The sequence below is a fragment of the Taudactylus pleione genome, unplaced genomic scaffold (assembly GCF_031769625.1).
Source record: "Taudactylus pleione unplaced genomic scaffold, aTauple2 ptg000927l, whole genome shotgun sequence".
NCBI classification, from domain to species: domain Eukaryota; kingdom Metazoa; phylum Chordata; class Amphibia; order Anura; family Myobatrachidae; genus Taudactylus; species Taudactylus pleione.
This window is the reverse complement of record NW_028285328.1, coordinates 952,644-974,178: the sequence shown is the minus strand read 5'-3', so window position 1 is coordinate 974,178 and position 21,535 is coordinate 952,644. Positions and strand designations below refer to the sequence as shown.

Genomic DNA, 21,535 nt, shown 5'->3' with positions numbered 1-21,535 from the left:
GTGGTAACTGTAGCCGTGGTGAACGGAGTAACGTTGCTCAGAGTATGAACAGTAATAATGAATAGCCAGGAGACAGGGCTTTAAAGAAACCAAGTACAGGCTAGAATACGCAGGAGCGAACAGCGCTGAGACGCAGGTAGTAGAAAATATCCCAGGACACAGAGTGACAGGACCAGGTAGACACACCGAAGTATAAACTATCACCGGCAAGGGTCTGTGGGAAGGACTGCCTTCTACCTGGAACCTGCACCAATCAGATGCAGGTAAACGGTACCAGCCGCCTCATTAGAAGAATAGGCAGCAGCCACAGTCCCGGCGTCCCAGCATTCCGCATGCCTGCCTGGCGTCCTGGTTGTCTAGCAACCCCAGGAGCAGGCACCAGTGCAGCCGGGGAAATGAGGAGTCCCGGCTGCCTAGCGACAGCCCGGACATTCGGAAAGGACCACGTCTCCGTGATGTGCTGGAGTGAAGTGACCGTGTCAGCCAACTCAAGGGCATGTGCTGTCTACAGACCACGCGTGCGCCGAGTGTCTTCGGGGAATAAACTGCAAGCATTTATTGATAAATGGAGCCCAGTGTCCATTGGTAAGATAATGCAAACCCCAGATTTTTGTTGGTATCACAAGTTACCCCTCTTGTGGTCTAACACTGTGTTTCGACAAACTAAATTAAATCCGTTTTCACTTTTCAGCGTTTGGTACATAGGGGTCAGCCCATAGTCCCCCATTGATAATCAGCACTAACCTCTTATGTGTCATGGATTGTATATAAGTAACTGATCTCCCATCTCCCGAGGTGCCAGTAAATGCTGTCCTTCACCGGAATCCATCACAATCTCCTCTACCATTGTGGTTATCTGTCATGTGTTTCATTAGCTCCAGTGAAAGGCCACCACCAGCCTCCCGGCACTGCTCCGCACGAGTCTCCTCTGCCGCTACGAGAGGACTGCAGATGCTGATGGGATTCTCTCCCCTCGCAGCGTCACCTCTGCTGACTCGGCCTCACTGTCCTTGTGCTGATAATAAAACTGGATGCAGAGTGGCTGGGACCATGAAGAGCGAAAGTGATGGAGTTATGGAGCACAAAAGTGAGTTTGGGTTACAAACACATCTGGGATTATCCATGACCGAGGGCTGATTCATCTTGGATCACAGTTGCAAAGACAGACATAATCGGTCGATTGCTGCGTTCTGCGTGCGTAGTGCGCGAACTAGCAATTGCAAACAGAATTGCAATTGCAGAGGCACAGATGGTGTAATGGTTAGCATTACCGTCTCACAGCACTGAGGTCATGGGTTCAATTCCCATCACGGCCCTAACTGTGTGGAGTTTGTATATTCTCCCTGTACTTGCGTGGGTTTCCTCCGGGTGCTCCGGTTTCCTCCCACACTCCAAAAATATACTGGTAGGTTAAAGTGGCTCCCAACACAAATTAACCCTAGTGTGTATGTGTGTGAGCATGTGATGGGGAATATAGAGTGTAAGCTCCATTGGGGCAGGGACTGATGTGAGTGGCCAAAATATGCTCTGTAAAGCGCTGCGGAATATGTGTGCGCTATATAAATAACCGGTAATAATAATAATAATACACAGACCCAGAGCAGAGTGATTGACAGGAAATGCCGTTTGTGGGTGGTGACGAGGGGGTGGTCGTGCGAACGCAGGCGTGCCAGGGCGTTACAAAGCCGCTGCAGGAGCGTGCATAAATTATCCACTGTAAGTAGGCTTGTGGGTCCGATGTTACTCAACGTTACCGATTGTTTCGCTGTGTTGCCCAAGTATACGGATGTGAGTAAGGGGAAGTGTGCATATGGGTCCGATGTTACCGATTGTTTCGCTGTGTTGCCCTAGTACACGGATGTGAGTAAGGGGAAGTGTGCGTATGGGTCCGATGTTACCGATTATTTCGCTATGTTCCCCTAGTATACGGATGTGATTAAGGCAAAGTGTGCGTATGGGTCCGATGTTACCGATTGTTTCGCTGTGTTGCCCAAGTATACGGATGTGAGTAAGGGGAAGTGTGCGTATGGGTCCGATGTTACCGATTATTTCGCTATGTTGCCCTAGTATACGGATGTGAGTAAGGGGAAGTGTGCGAATGGGTCCGATGTTACCGATTGTTTCGCTATGTTCCCCTAGTATACGGATGTGAGTAAGGGGAAGTGTGCGTATGGGTCCGATGTTACCGATTATTTTGCTATGTTGCCCTAGTATACGGATGTAAGGGGAAGTGTGCGTATGGGTCCGATGTTACCGATTATTTCGCTATGTTGCCCTAGTATACGGATGTAAGGGGAAGTGTGCGAATGGGTCCGATGTTACCGATTGTTTCGCTATGTTCCCCTACTATACGGATGTGAGTAAGGGAAAGTGTGCGTATGGGTCCGATGTTACCGATTATTTCGCTGTGTTGCCCTAGTATACGGATGTGAGTAAGGGGAAGTGTGTGTATGGGTCCGATGTTACCGATTATTTCGCTATGTTGCCCTAGTATACGGATGTGAGTAAGGGGAAGTATGCGTATGGGTCCGATGTTACCGATTATTTCGCTATGTTGCCCTAGCATACGGATGTGAGTAAGGGGACGGGGGCGTCCTTATGTCAGGCTGCGTTCGCAATGTGAATGCAAACATTTACATATCACCGCTGATATTAGCAACTGCGCTGCGTGTGTATAAGCAAAATTGCGAATCGTTGTGAATCAGGCCCTGAGTACGATGAGCTGGGTGATAAAACGCACCTCTTGCTGCACCGTTTTTGTTGCCCATTTGGGCATTCAGTTTACCTGCCCCCAATGACCTTACATTACAGGGAAATCAGGGAAAAGCTGGGAGACCGGAGCACAGATGGATTGGGACTGATCCGAAATATAATTAATGAGGTTACAATTATCCACAATTACAAAAGGAAATGACTGTTATAAAGACACAATGGTCAGTCATGTGGAGGTGCTCCCCTGAGAGAGCATATGCTGAAATTCAGGAGACAAAGGGCCATATTCAATTAGGCTGCGAAAAGCCGTTTTCCACAATACGTTATCGCTGATTACGTCATTTTCGCAGGTTTAACTTATCCCCGTATTCAATTTTCCCAACTTTTCGTCCGTGTGAAAATTCAATGCATCAGACTCTACGAAAAAAGTATCACCTATGAATAGGTGGCAAAAAAAAGTGCAGAATTGGGGTTTTGGGGTACAAACTTCCAAAAACCACCCTGCACCCCTTGGACAGTCCCCCAAAGGTGTCAAAAACAATTTTTAAAGTTCAACAGAACACCCCAAAAACCGTACTTTAGTTTTGGGGGGCGAAAAAAAAGGTCCGAGGGACAAACTTTAAAACTAGCGAAATAGACTGGGGGGGGGGTCCCCAAGTACGCCCCAGGTATTTTTTTGTTTGCAGATGATTGCGGAAGGTGGATTTTTAACGTTTTTTAAAACTTCACATTAGCAAGTATAAAATATGCTAGTACCCATTTTCATGTACCCCAAATTAGATGGGACTACGTATTATTCAAAAAAAATTTGCTAAATGCTATTCTTCACCACTTTCCCAAAGACGCTAAATAGCACCTATTGAAACCATTTAAAGACCCCAAATACCTTTAGCAGGGCTATTCGGGAGTACCCATAGTGAACCCCCATGTCAGAGCATCTTTAGGGGGGTATCAGGATGATTTCCCAAAAAATGACAGGACTTTTCACTGATTTTGTTTTCGCCTTGTCCCGTTTTCGCCGATTTGGAATTGAATACGGGGATACGCGTGGACAAGTGCGATAATTTTTCAACCCTGAAACCTCTGATGACGTCGAAATTGAATACGCCCCAAAGGAAGAAAAAAAACTCTCATGTTTGCTGGTGGCACTCTTAGACAAAGTATTAAAATATAACTTTTATTATGTATGTTAAAATGATATAACAACAAACAACGTACAAAACATAAAATGGTATCAAGCGATGACACAGCAAAAATATGAATATATGAATAATAAATAGTGTGGTATTGCTGAGTATCAATACTCAGGAGTATAGGCAGCAGTCATGTTCAAGTAAATAGGCAACTCTGTATATAATCCATGGAGAGAAAGTATATAGTACCCGGTGATTAATCAAATAGTGATAGAGTTACTGTTACATGTGCTCTCTCTGCCTGATTGGCTCTCAGTCGCTATCCTAACTACCTGGACTCTGGCTGCTACGTGCAGTTACTCACCTGTTGGTAGTCTCGTTACCTGACCTCAGCCTGATGGACCAATCACAGGTGACCTCTCCCTTCATTAGGGATTCTGGTCAGTCCCTGCCTGCTGGTGATATTACTAAGTTCCTGCACCTAGTGGATGATCACGTGGTTGCTGAATGCTGTGCAGTTTCTTGCTTCTGAACCCTTGTTCCGGTGTCCCGTATCCTGCTGCTGTATACCTTTGCTTCCAGGCTCAGTCCTCAGTGTTCTGTCCCTATCAGTCCTGCTGGATTCAGCCCTGTTCCTGTGTCCATCCCAGCTCTGTGCCTGTGTCTTGCAAAGACCCTCCAATTTACCATTTGGGTCACCTCTGGTATGTCTAGTCCCAGCGTGCGCCTGTGGATTCATCCTGCCAATTCAACCATATCAAGTACTGGTTCTGTTACAAACCCCCTCATGTCCATATCCAGCATTGCAGGTTTAACAATATTCCCACCTGCATCCTGAAAAGCTGGCCTGCTACTATCCAGATCTGCATCGTGTCTGTGCTTATCCACCTGTGCCAGGTAATTGCAAGTCTTCAGTCCATCAAGCTAGTTTCCCAGCAGCAGACTCTAGCACACACCTGCATCTGTTTGCCTCAGCCATTATCTCCTACCTTTCCAGCTGCCATTATTCCAGGTAAATTATTCTGTGTATTCCTGCCTACTTCATGTGCCCATCACACAAAGTCTAGGGGTCTCATGCTAGTAGTGCAGGTACAATGCTAAAGCTGCATACACACGTAAAGATTATCTGTCCAACCAGCCAACTAGGTGATTGGTTGGAATGAGAATCTGGTAATGTATGGGAGTAACTGATGATCAGCAATTTGCTCCTAAATGCCAGAAAACAGATGAAAATGACGTCAGAGAAGTTTGTTAAATGTTTGATCTAAATAATTTGTTCAAACAGTTTTTGTCCATTCTCCGGTGTTTGGGAGCAAATTGCTGATTGTCATTTACTTTCATCCCTTACCAGATTTTCATTCCAACCAATCACCTAGTTGGATGGTTGGACAGAAAATCTTTACGTGTGTACCCAGCTTTACCGTTACCTGGTATAGTCTAGTAATAGACCAGAGGTCCTCAATCCCTGTCCTGAAGGCTCCCCAACAGTTCAGGCTTTAGAGATCCATGATTGAGCACAGGTGATTTAATTGGTACCCCAGTCAATGTGATATAACCACCTGTGCTCAACCATGGATATCTCCAAAACCTGAACTGTTGGGGAGCCTTGAGGACTGCGTTTGGGAACCTCTGTAACGGACCGATATGTAGTCTCTTAGCACTCACTACCTCCTATATCTAACATACACCTCTACCTGAACAAGATGCCGGGAACACAGGTCTGGAGCCCAGCGGCGGTGGAGTGCGGATAAGAGAAGAAAAAAATGCTGCTGCCGCCTTGTGTACACACTGAGGAAGCGGTTCAGCGAAACGGCCGTCTGTGACTCTGTGGACACCGACTGTGCACAAGCGTCTGTTCCGTACAAGGCAGCAGCGGCATTTTTTATTTCTCCTCTTACCCGCACTCCAGACCCGTGTTCCCTGTGTCATGTTCAGGTATCGCCTTCAGGCAGGAGGTGTTTTGCTAGCGTGGGTGTGAGTTATGATCCTGCATTGTCCTTTTGACAACAGGGCCCCATTAAGCAATCCACCCGACCTATATGTTCTCTTCTATATGCCACTCACAGCGGTGCGCCGCTCACTCCCCATCAAAGCTTGTTAGTAAATGGGGGCAGCAGCAGCACACACCACTGCACGATGGTGACATTATATATCTCCAATCAAACTTTATTCTCATTGGCTCGGTGATTAGGAGAACCCTGAGCTGATTAAACAGCATTCACCTTTATCTACGTCACAAAAGCAGATTCCCCTACAAACGTATTCACACCCTAGGACGGTCAGAGGGTACGCTCACTCTCTGTATATATACATGTCACACACCCTAGGACGATCAGAGGGTACGCTCACTCTCTGTATATATACATGTCGCACACCCTAGGATGATCAGAGGGTACACTCACTCTCTGTGTCACACACCCTAGGACGGTCAGAGGGTACGCTCACTCTCTGTATAAATACATGTGACACAAATGCAGCAGCTGTCTCTTTGATATGTCTGTAATGTAGTAGCTGTATTTTAATTTTTGGCGATATCTGTACATACTACCATCTTTGTTACATGCTATTTCTCTACATATAGCTAATAACTATTTTTGAATAGTAACCAACATCCCGATTTCATGATACTTCCAACTTTGTTACATTAGACCAAGCTTTCTACACCTCTTACATACCACCTATTGATCCGCTCCTACTGGTATATAAACTGTCTCAACGTAGATATTTAGTTTGTGGCTGTAGGCTGATATTTTCTAGCAGATATACCCATTATCTGCATCACTAAGCCTATACCATAGCATGTTTAGCGAATCCATGTACTTATATTGATTTATTGAATAACTATGTATAAATGTATATGAATTTGTACAGCTCTGGAGAGGTTGAGAGTTGCTGTTTTCTATGTCATTATTATATGTATATGCTAGGGGAGGAGAACACTTATCTGGGCATTCTTTTATGCTAGGTATCCTCCTTATTCTGTATGATATATATATATATATATATATATATTATATATGGTAGTGAGTGCTAAGAGACTACATATCGGTCTATCAGAAGACTAGGTAACTCTAACACTATATGATCCAGTGCCATATCTATAATGGGTGCAGTGTGTGCGGGGCACACGACCCCCCAGGTCCAAGGGGGTCCCGCACCGCACACCCATATTTTAATCTTACATGTCCATGGTCCCGCGGCAGGTGTCGGCGCTTCTCAGAACACCGGAAAATGGCCGCCTCGGCCATTTTTCCGGTTTTCTGCACATGCACAGTAAACTCCAGGCACACTCCAGTGCCCAGAGATTACTGTGCACGCACAGAAGGCTGGAAAATGGCCGCCATGGCCATTTTCCCGGTGTTATGCGCAGTAGACTCCGGGCACACTCTAGTGCTCGGAGTCTACTAATGCTCCGGTGGCTGGCCAGTCGTGTCAGTCGGCTGCCGGCCACCGGGAAAAGAGGGGGCCCTGCACAGGTACTGCACACGGGCCCCCTCCTCTAAAATGCCCCTGGATTAATCACTGGATTAATACTTTCTCTCCACAGATTATATACAGAGCTGCCTATTTACTTGAACATGACTGCTGCCTATACTACTGAGTATTGATACTCAGCAATACCACACTATTATTCATATTATAGCTGTGTCATCGCTTGATACTATTTTATGTTTTGTACGTTGTTTGTTATAACTTTTATGTATGTTAAAATGATCTATTTTAATACTTTGTCTAAGAGTGCTCCCAGCAAAGATGAGAGTTCCTTTTTTTCCTTTGTCTTCTTAATTAAATAAAGTTAATATACTGTATACACTTATCATGTGAGCAATAGTTTAATTATTATTAAAGGAAGGTATTTTAATCTCTACAATGCCTTAACATGCCTAAAATCACTACACTATACACTGTAACTACGTGGTCCATGCAGTCACAAAGGAGAAACTGGCGTTATCATTTTTAGTTTAATTTCACCAAGAATTGCTGTTGAAATAGCGCAATATTTAATAAAATCTAGGTGCCAGGACAGTACAAGAGAAATATGCCTGTCCTGGGAAAGAGAAAAAGCCAAACCGATGCCGAATGTCAGGCGACTTACAGAAATGCGACGTATCAAGGTTTGTCTGACGCAGAACGCGCACATGCTACCTAGTGCCTGCGCAAATCGAGTGTCGTGTCCTCTGACGTCTGACTATGCCCAATAGCCTGGTGAGTGCCTATAGTGCCGTCCAGATGTGGCGTTAATGTGTGAACTATACTTTGAAGAAGTTTTTCTCTTCTCCATAAATAGCATTTTTTTAGCAGCTGCCATTGCCACCTATAGAGGATGGCCGCTAGAACTGATGCTCTATGAAAACTAGGTGAAATCTGACTTTCCCGCAGATTTCTAGATTGAAAGGAATAGGCCAAAAATCGGCATTTCTACAGCTAAAATGTGGTGAAAATCAGATTTTTTTATTTACTAAATAGACCCCAAAGAGGTAAATTTAGAAGTGAAGATGTTGCCCATAGCAACCAATCAGATTCTAGCTATTATCTTCTAGAAGGTGCTAGATAATAAGTAGAATCTGATTGGTTACTATGGGCAACATCTCCACTTCTAAAAACTCACTTTAGTAAATATACCCCATAGTCTCGAAATGTAAACTTTATAATAATCTAGAGTATAGAAGAACTGAAGGAAACACATAATATAAATGCACACTATATCTAATACTGCATATTTTATTTCTGATAGAAAGCTCCAACATATTATGCAGCTAAGTACATTGAAATCGTACTTCCCTCCATTTCTAGGTTTCTATATAAATATGTGGAAGTGTATACATTATAATACATCACTATCACTGATATAAGCTGTATACAGCACTATATGTATTGCAGTATATAATAGCTGCTGTGTGTGTCTGAGACTCAGTATATAATAATAGCTGTATACTGTACACAGCACTGTATGTATATATAAGGATGGCCATCCCCTATGTATACTATATGGGCACCTGCTATGTGTGACTGAGACTCAGTATATAATAATAGCTGTATACTGTACACAGCACTATATGTATATATAAGGATGGCCATCCCCTATGTATACTATATGGGCACCTGCTATGTGTGTCTGAGACTAAGTATATAATAATAGCTGTATACTGTACACAGCACTGTATGTATATATAAGGATGACCATCCCCTATGTATACTATATGGGCACCTGCTGTGTGTGACTGAGACTCAGTATATAATAATAGCTGTATACTGTACACAGCACTATATGTATATATATATATATAAGGATGACCATCCCCTATGTATACTATATGGGCACGTGCTGTGTGTGTGACTGAGACTCAGTATATAATAATGGCTGTATACTGTACACAGCACTATATGTATATATAAGGATGACCATCCCCTATGTATACTATATGGGCACCTGCTGTGTGTGACTGAGACTCAGTATATAATAATAGCTGTATACTGTACACAGCACTATATGTATATATAAGGATGACCATCCCCTATGTATACTATATGGGCACCTGCTATGTGTGACTGAGACTCAGTATATAATAATAGCTGTATACTGTACACAGCACTATATGTATATATAAGGATGACCATCCCCTATGTATACTATATGGGCACGTGCTGTGTGTGACTGAGACTCAGTATATAATAATAGCTGTATACTGTACACAGCACTGTATGTATATATAAGGATGACCATCCCCTATGTATACTATATGGGCACCTGCTGTGTGTGACTGAGACTCAGTATATAATAATAGCTGTATACTGTACACAGCACTATATGTATATATATAAGGATGACCATCCCCTATGTATACTATATGGGCACGTGCTGTGTGTGTGACTGAGACTCAGTATATAATAATGGCTGTATACTGTACACAGCACTATATGTATATATAAGGATGACCATCCCCTATGTATACTATATGGGCACCTGCTGTGTGTGACTGAGACTCAGTATATAATAATAGCTGTATACTGTACACAGCACTATATGTATATATAAGGATGACCATCCCCTATGTATACTATATGGGCACCTGCTATGTGTGACTGAGACTCAGTATATAATAATAGCTGTATACTGTACACAGCACTATATGTATATATAAGGATGACCATCCCCTATGTATACTATATGGGCACGTGCTGTGTGTGACTGAGACTCAGTATATAATAATAGCTGTATACTGTACACAGCACTGTATGTATATATAAGGATGACCATCCCCTATGTATACTATATGGGCACCTGCTATGTGTGACTGAGACTCAGTATATAATAATAGCTGTATACTGTACACAGCACTATATGTATATATAAGGATGACCATCCCCTATGTATACTATATGGGCACCTGCTATGTGTGACTGAGACTCAGTATATAATAATAGCTGTATACTGTACACAGCACTATATGTATATATAAGGATGGCCATCCCCTATGTATACTATATGGGCACCTGCTGTGTGTGTGTGACTGAGACTCAGTATATAATAATAGCTGGATACTGTACACAGCACTATATGTATATATAAGGATGACCATCCCCTATGTATACTATATGGGCACCTGCTATGTGTGACTGAGACTCAGTATATAATAATAGCTGTATACTGTACACAGCACTATATGTATATATAAGGATGACCATCCCCTATGTATACTATATGGGCACCTGCTGTGTGTGTGACTGAGACTCAGTATATAATAATAGCTGTATACTGTACACAGCACTATATGTATATATAAGGATGGCCATCCCCTATGTATACTATATGGGCACCTGCTATGTGTGACTGAGACTCAGTATATAATAATAGCTGTATACTGTACACAGCACTATATGTATATATAAGGATGACCATCCCCTATGTATACTATATGGGCACCTGCTATGTGTGTGTGACTGAGACTCAGTATATAATAATAGCTGTATACTGTACACAGCACTATATGTATATATAAGGATGACCATCCCCTATGTATACTATATGGGCACCTGCTGTGTGTGTGTGTCTGAGACTAAGTATATAATAATAGCTGTATACTGTACACAGCACTATATGTATATATAAGGATGGCCATCTCCTATGTATACTATATGGGCACCTGCTGGGTGTGACTGAGACTCAGTATATAATAATAGCTGTATACTGTACACAGCACTATATGTATATATAAGGATGACCATCCCCTATGTATATTATATGGGCACCTGCTATGTGTGACTGAGACTCAGTATATAATAGCTGTATACTGTACACAGCACTATATGTATATATAAGGATGACCATCCCCTATGTATACTATATGGGCACCTGCTGTGTGTGACTGAGACTCAGTATATAATAATAGCTGTATACTGTACACAGCACTATATGTATATATAAGGATGACCATCCCCTATGTATACTATATGGGCACCTGCTGTGTGTGACTGAGACTCAGTATATAATAATAGCTGTATACTGTACACAGCACTATATGTATATATAAGGATGACCATCCCCTATGTATACTATATGGGCACCTGCTATGTGTGACTGAGACTCAGTATATAATAATAGCTGTATACTGTACACAGCACTATATGTATATATAAGGATGGCCATCCCCTATGTATACTATATGGGCACCTGCTGTGTGTGTGTGACTGAGACTCAGTATATAATAATAGCTGTATACTGTACACAGCACTATATGTATATATAAGGATGACCATCCCCTATGTATACTATATGGGCACCTGCTATGTGTGACTGAGACTCAGTATATAATAATAGCTGTATACTGTACACAGCACTATATGTATATATAAGGATGACCATCCCCTATGTATACTATATGGGCACCTGCTGTGTGTGTGACTGAGACTCAGTATATAATAATAGCTGTATACTGTACACAGCACTATATGTATATATAAGGATGGCCATCCCCTATGTATACTATATGGGCACCTGCTATGTGTGACTGAGACTCAGTATATAATAATAGCTGTATACTGTACACAGCACTATATGTATATATAAGGATGACCATCCCCTATGTATACTATATGGGCACCTGCTATGTGTGTGTGACTGAGACTCAGTATATAATAATAGCTGTATACTGTACACAGCACTATATGTATATATAAGGATGACCATCCCCTATGTATACTATATGGGCACCTGCTGTGTGTGTGTGTCTGAGACTAAGTATATAATAATAGCTGTATACTGTACACAGCACTATATGTATATATAAGGATGGCCATCTCCTATGTATATTATATGGGCACCTGCTATGTGTGACTGAGACTCAGTATATAATAGCTGTATACTGTACACAGCACTATATGTATATATAAGGATGACCATCCCCTATGTATACTATATGGGCACCTGCTGTGTGTGACTGAGACTCAGTATATAATAATAGCTGTATACTGTACACAGCACTATATGTATATATAAGGATGACCATCCCCTATGTATACTATATGGGCACCTGCTGTGTGTGACTGAGACTCAGTATATAATAATAGCTGTATACTGTACACAGCACTATATGTATATATAAGGATGACCATCCCCTATGTATACTATATGGGCACCTGCTGTGTGTGACTGAGACTCAGTATATAATAATAGCTGTATACTGTACACAGCACTATATGTATATATAAGGATGACCATCCCCTATGTATACTATATGGGCACCTGCTATGTGTGACTGAGACTCAGTATATAATAATAGCTGTATACTGTACACAGCACTATATGTATATATAAGGATGGCCATCCCCTATGTATACTATATGGGCACCTGCTATGTGTGTGACTGAGACTCAGTATATAATAATAGCTGTATACTGTACACAGCACTATATGTATATATAAGGATGGCCATCTCCTATGTATACTATATGGGCACCTGCTGGGTGTGACTGAGACTCAGTATATAATAATAGCTGTATACTGTACACAGCACTATATGTATATATAAGGATGACCATCCCCTATGTATACTATATGGGCACCTGCTATGTGTGACTGAGACTCAGTATATAATAGCTGTATACTGTACACAGCACTATATGTATATATAAGGATGACCATCCCCTATGTATACTATATGGGCACCTGCTATGTGTGTGTGACTGAGACTCAGTATATAATAATAGCTGTATACTGTACACAGCACTATATGTATATATAAGGATGACCATCCCCTATGTATACTATATGGGCACCTGCTGGGTGTGTCTGAGACTAAGTATATAATAATAGCTGTATACTGTACACAGCACTATATGTATATATAAGGATGGCCATCTCCTATGTATACTATATGGGCACCTGCTGGGTGTGACTGAGACTCAGTATATAATAATAGCTGTATACTGTACACAGCACTATATGTATATATAAGGATGACCATCCCCTATGTATACTATATGGGCACCTGCTATGTGTGACTGAGACTCAGTATATAATAATAGCTGTATACTGTACACAGCACTATATGTATATATAAGGATGACCATCCCCTATGTATACTATATGGGCACCTGCTATGTGTGACTGAGACTCAGTATATAATAATAGCTGTATACTGTACACAGCACTATATGTATATATAAGGATGACCATCCCCTATGTATACTATATGGGCACCTGCTATGTGTGTGTGACTGAGACTCAGTATATAATAATAGCTGTATACTGTACACAGCACTATATGTATATATAAGGATGACCATCCCCTATGTATACTATATGGGCACCTGCTGTGTGTGTGTGTCTGAGACTAAGTATATAATAATAGCTGTATACTGTACACAGCACTATATGTATATATAAGGATGGCCATCTCCTATGTATACTATATGGGCACCTGCTGGGTGTGACTGAGACTCAGTATATAATAATAGCTGTATACTGTACACAGCACTATATGTATATATAAGGATGACCATCCCCTATGTATATTATATGGGCACCTGCTATGTGTGACTGAGACTCAGTATATAATAGCTGTATACTGTACACAGCACTATATGTATATATAAGGATGACCATCCCCTATGTATACTATATGGGCACCTGCTGTGTGTGACTGAGACTCAGTATATAATAATAGCTGTATACTGTACACAGCACTATATGTATATATAAGGATGACCATCCCCTATGTATACTATATGGGCACCTGCTGTGTGTGACTGAGACTCAGTATATAATAATAGCTGTATACTGTACACAGCACTATATGTATATATAAGGATGACCATCCCCTATGTATACTATATGGGCACCTGCTGTGTGTGACTGAGACTCAGTATATAATAATAGCTGTATACTGTACACAGCACTATATGTATATATAAGGATGACCATCCCCTATGTATACTATATGGGCACCTGCTATGTGTGACTGAGACTCAGTATATAATAATAGCTGTATACTGTACACAGCACTATATGTATATATAAGGATGGCCATCCCCTATGTATACTATATGGGCACCTGCTGTGTGTGTGTGACTGAGACTCAGTATATAATAATAGCTGTATACTGTACACAGCACTATATGTATATATAAGGATGACCATCCCCTATGTATACTATATGGGCACCTGCTATGTGTGACTGAGACTCAGTATATAATAATAGCTGTATACTGTACACAGCACTATATGTATATATAAGGATGACCATCCCCTATGTATACTATATGGGCACCTGCTGTGTGTGTGACTGAGACTCAGTATATAATAATAGCTGTATACTGTACACAGCACTATATGTATATATAAGGATGGCCATCCCCTATGTATACTATATGGGCACCTGCTATGTGTGACTGAGACTCAGTATATAATAATAGCTGTATACTGTACACAGCACTATATGTATATATAAGGATGACCATCCCCTATGTATACTATATGGGCACCTGCTATGTGTGTGTGACTGAGACTCAGTATATAATAATAGCTGTATACTGTACACAGCACTATATGTATATATAAGGATGACCATCCCCTATGTATACTATATGGGCACCTGCTGTGTGTGTGTGTCTGAGACTAAGTATATAATAATAGCTGTATACTGTACACAGCACTATATGTATATATAAGGATGGCCATCTCCTATGTATACTATATGGGCACCTGCTGGGTGTGACTGAGACTCAGTATATAATAATAGCTGTATACTGTACACAGCACTATATGTATATATAAGGATGGCCATCTCCTATGTATACTATATGGGCACCTGCTGGGTGTGACTGAGACTCAGTATATAATAATAGCTGTATACTGTACACAGCACTATATGTATATATAAGGATGACCATCCCCTATGTATACTATATGGGCACCTGCTATGTGTGTGTGACTGAGACTCAGTATATAATAATAGCTGTATACTGTACACAGCACTATATGTATATATAAGGATGACCATCCCCTATGTATACTATATGGGCACCTGCTGTGTGTGACTGAGACTCAGTATATAATAATAGCTGTATACTGTACACAGCACTATATGTATATATAAGGATGACCATCCCCTATGTATACTATATGGGCACCTGCTGTGTGTGACTGAGACTCAGTATATAATAATAGCTGTATACTGTACACAGCACTATATGTATATATAAGGATGGCCATCTCCTATGTATACTATATGGGCACCTGCTGGGTGTGACTGAGACTCAGTATATAATAGCTGTATACTGTACACAGCACTATATGTATATATAAGGATGGCCATCTCCTATGTATACTATATGGGCACCTGCTGGGTGTGACTGAGACTCAGTATATAATAATAGCTGTATACTGTACACAGCACTATATGTATATATAAGGATGACCATCCCCTATGTATACTATATGGGCACCTGCTATGTGTGTGTGACTGAGACTCAGTATATAATAATAGCTGTATACTGTACACAGCACTATATGTATATATAAGGATGACCATCCCCTATGTATACTATATGGGCACCTGCTGTGTGTGACTGAGACTCAGTATATAATAATAGCTGTATACTGTACACAGCACTATATGTATATATAAGGATGACCATCCCCTATGTATACTATATGGGCACCTGCTGGGTGTGTCTGAGACTAAGTATATAATAATAGCTGTATACTGTACACAGCACTATATGTATATATAAGGATGGCCATCTCCTATGTATACTATATGGGCACCTGCTGGGTGTGACTGAGACTCAGTATATAATAATAGCTGTATACTGTACACAGCACTATATGTATATATAAGGATGGCCATCTCCTATGTATACTATATGGGCACCTGCTGGGTGTGACTGAGACTCAGTATATAATAATAGCTGTATACTGTACACAGCACTATATGTATATATAAGGATGGCCATCTCCTATGTATACTATATGGGCACCTGCTGGGTGTGACTGAGACTCAGTATATAATAATAGCTGTATACTGTACACAGCACTATATGTATATATAAGGATGACCATCTCCTATGTATACTATATGGGCACCTGCTGGGTGTGACTCAGAGTGACGTCAGTTAGTTACCTCAGAGGGAGCTCCCGCCGGTGACGTTCCTCATAGCCACGCCCCTGTACACTCTAGGTTCCCTCCCGGCATGCTGTGCGGCAGATGACGTGTCCCCCGGCTATTGTCACTCACCGAACAGCTCGAGCCCTCGGCGGAGGCTGCGGGGACGGCGTGAGGGAGCCGGTGCTGCTGAGGAGGAGGAGGTGATGTCCTGGCTCATGTCGGGGGGGGGGGGGGGGGTGCTGTGTATCACTGACCTGTGTATATATAATACTGTAGTAGCTGATAGACAGACGTGTGCCTGGTGCTGTGTATCACTGACCTGTATATATAATATATATAATACTGTAGTAGCTCATAGACAGACGTGTGCCTGGTGCTGTGTATCACTGACCTGTATATATAATATATATAATACTGTAGTAGCTCATAGACAGACGTGTGCCTGGTGCTGTGTATCACTGACCTGTGTGTATATAATATAATACTGTAGTAGCTCATAGACAGACGTGTGCCTGGTGCTGTGTATCACTGACCTGTATATATAATATAATATATATAATACTGTAGTAGCTCATAGACAGACGTGTGCCTGGTGCTGTGTATCACTGACCTGTGTATATATAATATAATATATATAATACTGTAGTAGCTCATAGACAGACGTGTGCCTGGTGCTGTGTATCACTGACCTGTGTATATATAATATATATAATACTGTAGTAGCTCATAGACAGACGTGTGCCTGGTGCTGTGTATCACTGACCTGTATATATAATATAATATATATAATACTGTAGTAGCTGATAGACAGACGTGTGCCTGGTGCTGTGTATCACTGACCTGTGTGTATATAATATAATACTGTAGTAGCTCATAGACAGACGTGTGCCTGGTGCTGTGTATCACTGACCTGTGTGTATATAATATAATACTGTAGTAGCTCATAGACAGACGTGTGCCTGGTGCTGTGTATCACTGACCTGTATATATAATATATATAATACTGTAGTAGCTCATAGACAGACGTGTGCCTGGTGCTGTGTATCACTGACCTGTGTGTATATAATATAATACTGTAGTAGCTCATAGACAGACGTGTGCCTGGTGCTGTGTATCACTGACCTGTGTGTATATAATATAATACTGTAGTAGCTCATAGACAGACGTGTGCCTGGTGCTGTGTATCACTGACCTGTATATATAATATAATATATATAATACTGTAGTAGCTGATAGACAGACGTGTGCCTGGTGCTGTGTATCACTGACCTGTGTATATATAATATAATATATATAATACTGTAGTAGCTCATAGACAGACGTGTGCCTGGTGCTGTGTATCACTGACCTGTGTATATATAATATAATATATATAATACTGTAGTAGCTCATAGACAGACGTGTGCCTGGTGCTGTGTATCACTGACCTGTATATATAATATATATAATACTGTAGTAGCTCATAGACAGACGTGTGCCTGGTGCTGTGTATCACTGACCTGTATATATAATATATATAATACTGTAGTAGCTCATAGACAGACGTGTGCCTGGTGCTGTGTATCACTGACCTGTATATATAATATAATATATATAATACTGTAGTAGCTGATAGACAGACGTGTGCCTGGTGCTGTGTATCACTGACCTGTGTATATATAATATATATAATACTGTAGTAGCTGATAGACAGACGTGTGCCTGGTGCTGTGTATCACTGACCTGTGTATATATAATATATATAATACTGTAGTAGCTCATAGACAGACGTGTGCCTGGTGCTGTGTATCACTGACCTGTGTGTATATAATATAATACTGTAGTAGCTGATAGACAGACGTGTGCCTGGTGCTGTGTATCACTGACCTGTGTGTATAATATAATACTGTAGTAGCTCATAGACAGACGTGTGCCTGGTGCTGTGTATCACTGACCTGTGTATATAATATAATACTGTAGTAGCTCATAGACAGACGTGTGCCTGGTGCTGTGTATCACTGACCTGTGTATATAATATAATATATATAATACTGTAGTAGCTCATAGACAGACGTGTGCCTGGTGCTGTGTATCACTGACCTGTGTATATAATATATATAATACTGTAGTAGCTCTTAGACAGACGTGTGCCTGGTGCTGTGTATCACTGACCTGTATATATAATATATATAATACTGTAGTAGCTCATAGACAGACGTGTGCCTGGTGCTGTGTATCACTGACCTGTATATATATAATATAATACTGTAGTAGTTCATAGACAGACGTGTGCCTGGTGCTGTGTATCACTGACCTGTGTATATATAATATAATACTGTAGTAGCTCATAGACAGACGTGTGCCTGGTGCTGTGTATCACTGACCTGTATATATAATATATATAATACTGTAGTAGCTCATAGACAGACGTGTGCCTGGTGCTGTGTATCACTGACCTGTATATATAATATAATATATATAATACTGTAGTAGCTGATAGACAGACGTGTGCCTGGTGCTGTGTATCACTGACCTGTATATATAATATATATAATACTGTAGTAGCTCATAGACAGACGTGTGCCTGGTGCTGTGTATCACTGACCTGTATATATAATATAATATATATAATACTGTAGTAGCTGATAGACAGACGTGTGCCTGGTGCTGTGTATCACTGACCTGTATATATAATATATATAATACTGTAGTAGCTCATAGACAGACGTGTGCCTGGTGCTGTGTATCACTGACCTGTGTGTATATAATATAATACTGTAGTAGCTCATAGACAGACGTGTGCCTGGTGCTGTGTATCACTGACCTGTATATATAATATATATAATACTGTAGTAGCTGATAGACAGACGTGTGCCTGGTGCTGTGTATCACTGACCTGTATATAATATAATATATATAATACTGTAGTAGCTCATAGACAGACGTGTGCCTGGTGCTGTGTATCACTGACCTGTATATATAATATATATAATACTGTAGTAGCTGATAGACAGACGTGTGCCTGGTGCTGTGTATCACTGACCTGTATATATAATATAATATATATAATACTGTAGTAGCTGATAGACAGACGTGTGCCTGGTGCTGTGTATCACTGACCTGTATATATATAATATAATACTGTAGTAGTTCATAGACAGACGTGTGCCTGGTGCTGTGTATCACTGACCTGTGTGTATAATATAATACTGTAGTAGCTGATAGACAGACGTGTGCCTGGTGCTGTGTATCACTGACCTGTGTATATATAATATAATATATATAATACTGTAGTAGCTGATAGACAGACGTGTGCCTGGTGCTGTGTATCACTGACCTGTATATATAATACTGTAGTAGCTCATAGACAGACGTGTGCCTGGTGCTGTGTATCACTGACCTGTATATATAATATATATAATACTGTAGTAGCTCATAGACAGACGTGTGCCTGGTGCTGTGTATCACTGACCTGTGTGTATATAATATAATACTGTAGTAGCTCATAGACAGACGTGTGCCTGGTGCTGTGTATCACTGACCTGTGTATATATAATATAATATATATAATACTGTAGTAGCTGATAGACAGACGTGTGCCTGGTGCTGTGTATCACTGACCTGTATATATAATACTGTAGTAGCTCATAGACAGACGTGTGCCTGGTGCTGTGTATCACTGACCTGTATATATATAATATAATACTGTAGTAGTTCATAGACAGACGTGTGCCTGGTGCTGTGTATCACTGACCTGTGTATATATAATATAATACTGTAGTAGCTCATAGACAGACGTGTGCCTGGTGCTGTGTAGTCACACATAGAGCTCAGTACATGCTGTATACTGTGAGCATAACCTGTATTATTACCATGAGGTAGAAGCCTGTGATGTGTGTTTACCTTATACTGTACATGTGCAGCCACATTACTGGGGAGGACCGGCGCTTTTGGGCCACGTTGTTTGGAATTGATGCACTACTGGGCCACGTTGTTTGGAATTGATGCACTACTGGGCCACGTTGTTTGGAATTGATGCACTACTGGGCCACGTTGTTTGGAATCGGTGCACTACTGGGCCACGTTGTTTGGAATCGGTGCACTACTGGGCCACGTTGTTTGGAATAGGCGCACTACTGGGCCACGTTGTTTGGAATAGGCGCACTACTGGGCCACGTTGTTTGGAATAGGCGCACTACTGGGCCACGTTGTTTGGAATAGGCGCACTACTGGGCCACGTTGTTTGGAATAGGCGCACTACTGGGCCGCGTTGTTTGGAATAGGCGCACTACTGGGCCGCGTTGTTTGGAATAGGCGCACTACTGGGCCGCGTTGTTTGGAATAGGCGCACTACTGGGCCGCGTTGTTTGGAATAGGCGCACTACTGGGCCGCGTTGTTTGGAATAGGCGCACTACTGGGCCGCGTTGTTTGGAATTGGCGCACTACTGGGCCGCGTTGTTAGAAAGGTCCTTGTTGTTAGACCAGATTGTTGGGGAAGGCCGTGTTATTAGGTCACATTTTTGGGATGGGTCACGTTATTGTGCTATCACACACAATCAGCTGCATATAACTGAATGTTGCAGCAAAGTAACGTGGTAACATTAATGCATAGTATAATTAACTCCTAGTCTTTACACCTACTTTCAAAGAGCCATTAATAGTAAATGACATTTTCTGAAAGAATATTTGCAAATCTTTCTTCAGCAGAATGTGAAATAGCCTCTTTATCTGTGGAAGCTGCTGTTCTCTGTTATCAGCCATTTCAGGCTATGAGGGGTCTCCTGCATTTACCTTCAGTGGAATTACTGACCGCAATCCCGCAATCCCCCTTTATCTCAGATCTATCAGTTATATGCCATACCTGTAAATGACATCTATACTTGGGACAATATTAGGAGCGCTGTAATATAGGTTGACTTCTTCTATCTCACGTTTGCTGGTCATTTTGTGAAGTGTTAGAGTGTGAGGAGGATTGAGGCCTGTATGATGCCTTATTTCCTAGCCAAGGTTCATAGGGACACCACGAGGAGTTCATATTGTTCCATGGGTAACGTGCAGGTTTTTGATGTTGCAGTTTAGCAAAGAAAATCAGACTTAACAAG

At 41.4% G+C, this 21,535-nt stretch overlaps 1 protein-coding gene across 5 annotated transcripts in view; it reads left to right on the top strand.

The window, feature by feature from the left end:
* Positions 1-4,340: 4,340 nt before the first annotated feature.
* Positions 4,341-21,535, top strand: part of CACFD1 (calcium channel flower domain containing 1) — a 110,291-nt gene continuing 93,096 nt past the window's right edge. For 4 of the 5 annotated variants that reach the window (XM_088459724.1, XM_088459725.1, XM_088459723.1 and 1 more), the window contains exon 1: positions 16,552-16,653. The gene's annotated coding sequence lies outside the window, so the exon portion shown is untranslated. Of the gene's footprint in view, positions 4,743-16,551; positions 16,654-21,535 lie in introns of those variants that run through there. The other variant, XM_088459722.1, reaches the window with a different exon arrangement.